The sequence below is a fragment of the Bison bison genome, unplaced genomic scaffold (genome assembly GCF_000754665.1).
Source record: "Bison bison bison isolate TAMUID 2011002044 unplaced genomic scaffold, Bison_UMD1.0 scf7180017864254, whole genome shotgun sequence".
Taxonomy (NCBI): Eukaryota; Metazoa; Chordata; class Mammalia; order Artiodactyla; family Bovidae; genus Bison; species Bison bison.
The window spans coordinates 5,553,997-5,562,311 of NW_011494826.1; the positions used below are offsets into that span (position 1 = coordinate 5,553,997).

The 8,315-nt window shown below is 38.4% G+C and overlaps 1 pseudogene; it reads right to left on the minus strand.

Moving 5' to 3' along the window:
* Positions 1 to 530: 530 nt before the first annotated feature.
* Positions 531 to 1,883, minus strand: LOC104994260 (annotated as a pseudogene).
* Positions 1,884 to 8,315: the final 6,432 nt, after the last annotated feature.

Sequence of the window (8,315 nt, forward strand, 5' to 3'; positions counted from 1 at the left end):
TTCAAAAGCATCAATTCTTCTGCACTCAGTTTTCTTTATGGTCCAACTCTCACATCCCTACATGACCATAGCTTTGACTAGACGGACATATGTCAGCAAAGTAATGTCTCTGCTTTTTAATATGCTGTCTAGGTTGGTCATAGCTTTTCTTCCAAGGAGCATGTGTCTTTTAAAATCATGGCTGCAGTCACCATCTGCAGTAATTTTGGAGCCCAAGAAAATAAAGTCTGTCACTGTTTCCACTGTTTCCCCATCTATTCACCATGAAGTGATGGGACCAGATGTCATGATCTTAGTTTTATGAATGCTGAGTTTGCTTTATTTTTTTTAAGACAGGAAATACTTTATTTAAACTCATCAGAGAAATGGATAGCTTGGGTCTATAACAAAGTGCCATGTTTTAAAGCATAGGTCAGTAATTGTATATGAGAGTATACACTGCTATATATAAATTAACTGATCAGACCACAACTTTTCAAGTTTTAAAACAGAATAAGCAAAGGTGCTGAAAGCAGCACCCTTGCGACATTTTAACTTTTGTATTCCTCTCCTTCTTCCTCTCCCTCTCCTTCCACAGAATCTACGCCAACATCCTCATAATCCTTCTCAAGGGAAGCCATGGCCTCATGGGCCTCAGAAAGCTCTCCTTCCTCCATGCTCTCACCCATGTACCAGTGAACAAAGGCATGCTTGGTATACATCAGATTGTGGTCTAGGTGAGTCCAGGCCTCAGTGGTGGTTGTGGTGTTGCTCAGCGTGCACACAGCTCGCTGTACTTTGGCCAGGTCTCCACCAGGGACCACAGCAGAAGGCTGGTAATTAATGCCAACCTTGAAGCCAGTGGGGCACCAGTCCACAAACTGGATGGTACGCTTGGTTTTGATGGTGGCACTGGCAGCACTGACATCTTTGGGAACCATGTCACCACGGTACAACAGGCAGCAGGCCATGTATTTACCACGGCAAGGGTCACATTTCACCTTCTGGTTGGCTGGTTCAAAGCAAGCATTGGTGATCTCTGCTACAGAAAGCTATTCACGGTGGGCTTTCTCAGCAGAGATGACAGGGGCGTATGTGGCCAGAGGGAAGTGGACGCAGGGATGGGGCACCAGGTTGGTCTGGAACTCTGTCAGATCCACATTCAGGGCTCCTTCACACCTCAGGGAAGCAGTGACGGAGGACACAATTTGACCTATCAACCTATTCAGGTTAATATATGCTGGGCACTCAATGTCGAGTTTTCTAGGACAGATGTCATTGATGGCCTCATTGTCTACCACGAAGGCACAATCAGAGTGCTTCAGGGTGGTGTGGGTGGTGAGGATGGAGTTGTAGGGCTCAGCTACAGCTGTTCAAAGTTGCGGGGCTGGGTAAATGGAGAACCCCAGCTTGGACTTCTTGCCATAATCGACAGAGACATTCCATCAGCAAGGAGGTGACCCAGAACCAGTTCCCCCACCAAAGCTGTGAAAAACCAAGAAGCCCTGAAGACCTGTGCACTGCTCAGCCAGTTTCCGAATCTGGTCCAAGATGAGGTCAGTGATCTCCTCGCCAGTGGTGTGGTGACCTCGGGCACAATTACTGGCAGCATCCTCTTTGCCTGTGATGAGCTGCTCAGGGTGGAAGAGCTGGCAGTAGGTGCCAGTGCACACCTCATCAATGAGTGGGGATTCCAGGTCTACAAACACTGCCCTGGGCACATGCTTGCCAGTGTCTGTCTCACTGAAGAAGGTGTCGAAGGAGTCATCTCCCCCCCCAGTAGTCTTGTCACTTGGCATCTGGCCATCGGGCTGAAGGCCATGTTCCAGGCAGTAGAGCTCCCAGCAGGCATTGCCTGTCTGAACACCAGCCTGGCCAAAGTGGATGGAGATGCACTCACACATAGCTGCTGCTCTGTGGCTGCCGAGCAGTTGGCGGAGAGGAGAAGAGATTGTTACTTGTTACAGCGCTACTCTTAGGTGGTCGATGTAAGAGAACCTGTGGCACATGGGCGTCTGCAGCTCCTTATATACAACTCAGTCCGAATGCTGAGTTTTTGAATTTTGAGAATATCTCTGCAACTGGACCATACATTCCATGAGGGCAGGGACTTCTTCAATGTCCTCAAAGAATGAGGAGTCCAGTCTTCTGTACCGGATGATCTGTGTACTATGCAGCAAATGTGTGTTTATTAATACCTGGTACCCTCTTCTTCTTAATCTGTGAACACTCTCCAACTTACTCAATTGGTTTACACTCAGGGAAAACAAACTGATTTGCTAGTCTGAATAAACAACATTCAATAGGAAGGTAAATCCGTTGCTACAAAAATAATATAAATTGTAAGTCGAAGCAAAATATTAAGTGGTTTTTGTATTATCTACTTTCTGTGATTCTTAAACAGAAACCTTTATCATCTGATTAAAATTACATTCATTATAAAGAAGTAATATTAACTGTTAAATGATACCGTCTCAGGACAAATTGGATGGCTTCGTATACTGTTAGGCATTTCTATAAAGTGCATTCATTTCTCCTTTATTTGTATTCTGATAAATCCAGAGGGTTTTTAAGTGGTTAAGTGTGGTTTTAGAATAGACTTTGTATTGTTATTTTCAATTTGTGTTGTTTTGGTATTATCATATCTGGCCATAACATATACAAATTGTGCTCACAATCAGTCACTTCACTCAAGTCTGACTCTTTGCAACCCTCTGGACTGTAGCCCGCCAGGCTCCTCTGTCCATGGGATTTTCCCAGCAAGAATACTGGAGTGGGTTGCCATGCCCTCCTACAGGGGATCTTCCCAACCCAGGGATTGAACCTGTGTCTCCTGAGTCCCCTGCACCGCCGACAGATTCTTTACCACTGAGACATTGGGGAAGCCTTATGTAAATTGTTCTGGGGTGTAATTAGAAATGATTGATGAGATTACTTGAATAAATATGTGTGAGAAAATGTGAGAGTAAAAAGAAAAAATTGTACTGGGGTTTAAAATCAAGAGGAGGAATTCTAGCTTCCCAGGTTGAAATTTGTCTGATCTTATGGCTTTGTAACCCTACTTTTGGCAACAGATATCGAAGACATTCAGTGGACGGCACAGTCCAATTTTCACTTGGGCCCTGTGCTACCCAGCTATGTAACTACCTAACTCCCTGGGTAAGTTTCTTAACTTTTCCAATCCTCAATTTCTTCATCTATAAAATGAATGTAGTAGAGATCAAGAGGATTAAGTAAGATACTTAGTATTTTACCATGTCAAACACTTAGTAGAGTTGCAGGTCCATCTTAAGCATATGATAAATGTTAGCTGTTCTGATTAGCAGATGCTCCTCTAAGTTGTAATTTGATTCCCAGAAAGGTCAGCTCTGCTCTTCAATTCCAGTCCACTTCTCTGGCCACAGTCATGAAAGGTGTGCTTCACAGTAATGTTGGGTGCACTGGGTCACATCCCCATTTCCCTCTCCCTTCATTTAGGTAGCATAACCCACACAGCTCTGCATATGAATATGAGCCAGTGTCAAAGTAGGATCTTTGGAAATACTTGCAAAATGTAAATCTTACAGTAGATTGTGTTTGAGTAGTGACAGCCTTTAACAGGAAACTCTTTGTAATGTGATGCATGTTCCAAGGCATGGGACTGTCTTAGAAGTCAAAAACATTTTACACCAAGGGGCTTTGATGCCTAATCTTTTAGGTGGTGCCTGAAGTAGATTTTCTTACCTGAATCCTACTCTCAGATTTCTCTACTAAAATCTCCGTGATATTTTCACCTTGCTCCACATCTTTCTCATTTCCCAGAGAGGCTTTTTTTTGGCTGGGAGATCTGTCCAGTTCTTTCCCAGGGCAGCAAATGAAGCCGTGTGAACTGAAGCACTCATAGATAGCCTTCAAATCAACAGGGTAAAAAACTCTAGCACCACATCTTTGGTTGAAAACCCAGGTCACTGAGATGGTACTACACTGTCAACTGGTTAGCGTGCAGATCTGACTACTAAGAAATAAAAATATAAGTGATTTAGAGCAGTGCAGAAAAGGAACTTAAATACGAATCCCAGTGCTTCTGGATCCTCTTGTCCACCTGACGTGGTTTTTTGTTTTTTTTTTTAATCTAGCCTTAATTTCAACAATAAATTTCAGATATTGGAAAAGTCTTCCCTATCTTCTCAGGTTGCCACTCTACTCATCTTTTATTTTTTTTAGCTAAAATACTATTTATGTCTAAAAGTTTAAAAATTACTAAAGTACGAAGAAAAACATTTTAAATATATCCACCACTTAGAACAAATTAACTTATTTTCCAATGTTTCTGTGGCATATTTTACATCCATATTTTTATATAAGAAAAGTATTTCACTATTTTAATAAAAATGAAACACACATAGAAAAGAATCAGACATTGACAAATAATGCTGAGTATTTTAAAATCAGCTCAAATTCAGTTACCCAGAAATATTATTATCATTACGTTAAACGCACATATTTTCAGATGTCTTTTTGTGTGTACACCTACAAATACAGAGAGAGAGAAAGGGAGTGAGAGTGGGAGAAAGAGAGATGTGAGTCTTGAGACTGACTTTTTTCCTTTGAAATGCCTTTGAGATCCAGCTGGGATGTTTTCTTTATTGTGCAGTGGCCATTCATTGATTTTCTTCCTCCTTCTGATAAGAGATGCTAATTTTCCTTTGGAGACTCATTTCTTCCACTCATTCTCCATTCTTAGTATGCTCACCACCATACTTCCAACCCTAAGCTCCTGAGGTATTCACATAACCCAACCTGTTCTCCAATTGCTGTCTATAATCCACTATGCTAAAGTCTTTTAGTAATGACAGTACAGAGAAAGAGGGTGAAAATAATAAACATCTGATGTAAAATTTGGAAAGTTTCCTTAGAGGAGGAGATTTTTGAATTGAGTCTTAAAGGCCGAGTAGTATTTTTCTAGCAAAAATAGAAAATAATAGTATTTTTCTAAAGAAAGTGATTGTCGTCTAGTTGCTAAGTCATGTCCGACTCTTTGAGACCCCATGGACTGCTTTGTCTTTCACTGTCTCCTGGAGCTTGCTCACACTCATATTCATTACATCGGTGATGCCATCCAACCATCTCATCCTCTGTCGCCCCCTTCTCCTCCTGCCCCCGGTCTTTCCCAGCGTCAGAAAGTGGAGAAGGTGATAAAACATCATCATTGCCAGTGAAAGATGAGGAGCAGGTACACACACCTATATGTTAAAAGACATGAAAATATCAGAAAATACCTCTGCAAGGGAAAACTCAGAAAAAATTTATGAACTAAGCTTACATGCTATCATTTGATTTAGAAAGATAATTATTTACCTAAGATCACGTCCTTTGATTAAAGGCTATTAACAAATAAAACAGTGTTGGATTTGAAAAGTGTTCAAATTTCATGAAACATACATATTAAGTTAAAATTATTTTAAAAAGATATCTCATTAAAACTTTTAAAGAATTTATTTGAACAAGTTTAAGTACACAGAGAAGGATAATCGATGAATTTGCCAACTTTTTTTCCTGACTTCTTTGGTTTTTAGACATATTCCATCCACACTTCTTTCCTTCCATCAGGCTTGGTAGATGAATAGAAACTCTACAAAAAGGAATTATGACAGTCATTTGGCAAAACAGTAATAGAAATCTCTCCACATATTAACTGACATTCTTCTACTCAATTGCTAAAGCAGACATTTACCAGGGATTGACCCCTTCACCATTCAACCTTTTTGTATGCTTTCCTGTATTACAGAAACTAAAAGTCTGAAAACTGCATTTCCTCGACTCCCTTGCAGACTAGATGTAGGGTCAGATACGGTTTGATTTCACCAATCACATATGTTTACCAAAGACTGAATTAAGAAGAATTAACAGATCTATTGCTTCAGGCAGTTCCTGGAAACTTGGCCTAGAATTTGTCTCTTTGGCCACATGACCTCTTGCATAGGCCATGCTGTACAGTGAAATAAGTCCATCTCTGTTTCAGTGAACCAGAGTGGATTCTGTTCTCTGTAACTGATCCCTTACTCATAGTGCTACCTTCGGTCAAAGTTTCTAGATTTGATTTTTCAAAAAAATATATAACCACTTAAGTATAAATTGATGTATTAAAGTTAAATTTGGTACTGAGCAGTCAAAGAAGTTTTTATTTTACAATAAAATATATTGTGTTTTTCTTTGTTCAAAATGGAAACAGTTTTATATAATAGCTTTAGTTCTGATTGTAAAATGAACTTATGTACATATTAAGTATATAGTTGTTTAGTCACTAAGTTGTGTCTGACTCTCTTGTGATGCCATGAACTGTAGCCCACCAGGTTCCTCTGTCCACGAGATTCTTCGGGCAAGGATACTGGAGTGGATTGCCTCTTCCTTCTCCAGGGTATCTTCCCGACACAGAGATTGAACCTGCATCTCCTGAGATTATTTACCACTTAACCACCTGGGAAGCCCCATTTAGTATGTTAGGTGACAGTAAAAAGAATAAGAAAAATAGCAAAAGTTTACTTACAAACATTTAACCTGAGATAATTGCCTTACTTTTCCTGTGCTTGGACATACATAACACACATATTTTATCAAATCAAGAACATGACAAAAATATTGCTCTGTAATATGCTTTCCACCTGATGTAAACATATTTTCATATCAAATCTGCATAAATATCAAAAACGGATATTAAATTCTTAGTAGATACTGTATATATCTTCCATATATATTTATAACACATCCCCTATTTTGAATATTCAACTTGTTTTTAATTTTCAACTGTTATGAACAAAGCTAAAATGAACACTTTTCATTCATTTTTATTTATTTCCTCAGTGTAAATTCACAGATGAGGAATTTCTAAGTCAATTTTAAAGATATTTGATATGTACTGGAAGATTCCTCTTTACAAAGATTGGATCAATTTCCAAGGTCACCAGCAGCTATGCTATGCCCATTATTTTGCATGACACTGGATATAAATGATCTAATATGGGAAAAACAGAATATCATTTTGTTGTTTTCTTCCTCTCCTTTAAAAAGTTATATATATATATATATTTTCTTCTCCTTAAAGATCACTATTTTATGTTTTTAGCTTCTTTAGTTCAGGATTATTATCCAGATATTTTCCTTATCATGATATTAAATGTAGATATAGGTTTAAAAACTGCAGTTTTTTCTTCTCATGTTTTAAAATACTATTTATTTTTTATATATGTAAGTATAAATATTAATATATTTTAAAAGTAGCAATTCATAGCAAGTGGATTCTTTAATAGTCTTAAGACAGCTGGCTAACATTTGGAGGGAAAATTTAGAACTCAACCTCAACCTCACATTTTAGATTAAAATAGACTCCAGATAAGTTTAAATGTGAAAAAGAAAGAAATAACCCAGAAAAATTATAGATAAATATTACAACTGTACGGTGAGGACTGGTTGAAAAGCATGACACATACTGAGACACCATATCAGAAAAGGATAAACTTAACTACATCAAAAAGTCAGATTTTCTGTGCTTCAAAAAACACAATAAATAAAATTAGGAGGAAAATGACAAACAGGGAAATTATGTGTGATATGTATGATGAACAAAAGTTGTCATTCTAATGCATAAATTAATAAAAAGATAACTGTCTCATATGAGTAAAGAATATTAATAAGCAATTTGGCAAGAGAAGAAATTAAAATTACAGAGCTTTGAAAAAAATATTTTTTCCTAGTAACAAAAAAAAAAGTAACTAAGAGTACATTAATGTAAATATGATATGATTTTTACCTATTGAACTGACAAGAGTGGAAAATAACAACATCCAGTGAAATACTGTTTCTGAAAGTGAGTCAGATGGCACCGTTTCAGGTGCTTTCTGACTTTATAATTTCAGTAGCATTCTCTAGTGCAACACTCTAGGATGTAGAGAGGGCAGCGTCACTGCTTTAAACATTCGGGCTCACGGAGGAGAGCCCCGCTGGCACTCTGTATACGGTTCTGCGGTATAAGTTATCAAAGCTTATTTGATTGCTACCTCTGCATACACAGAGTCTCTCTTCAAACAGCCACAGGGCTCATTGCTATTATTAAACTGTCTCTGTTGCCAGATTCATAGCTTCAGAGTAAGAAAATATTATCTGAGCAAATATTTAAGCAGAATTCTCTACACTGTTATGCTTCATTAAAGAACAGTTTTCATTCGGTTTGTTCTAGAGTAAAGTGAAATGCTCCAAATCAATACACTCTCCAGTTTTTCCCAGCATTTTTCTTTTTTTCTCCACCGTAGGAAGATAAGGACTTCTCAGGAAGAAAGGCTTTTTATGGTGATGAACCCTCC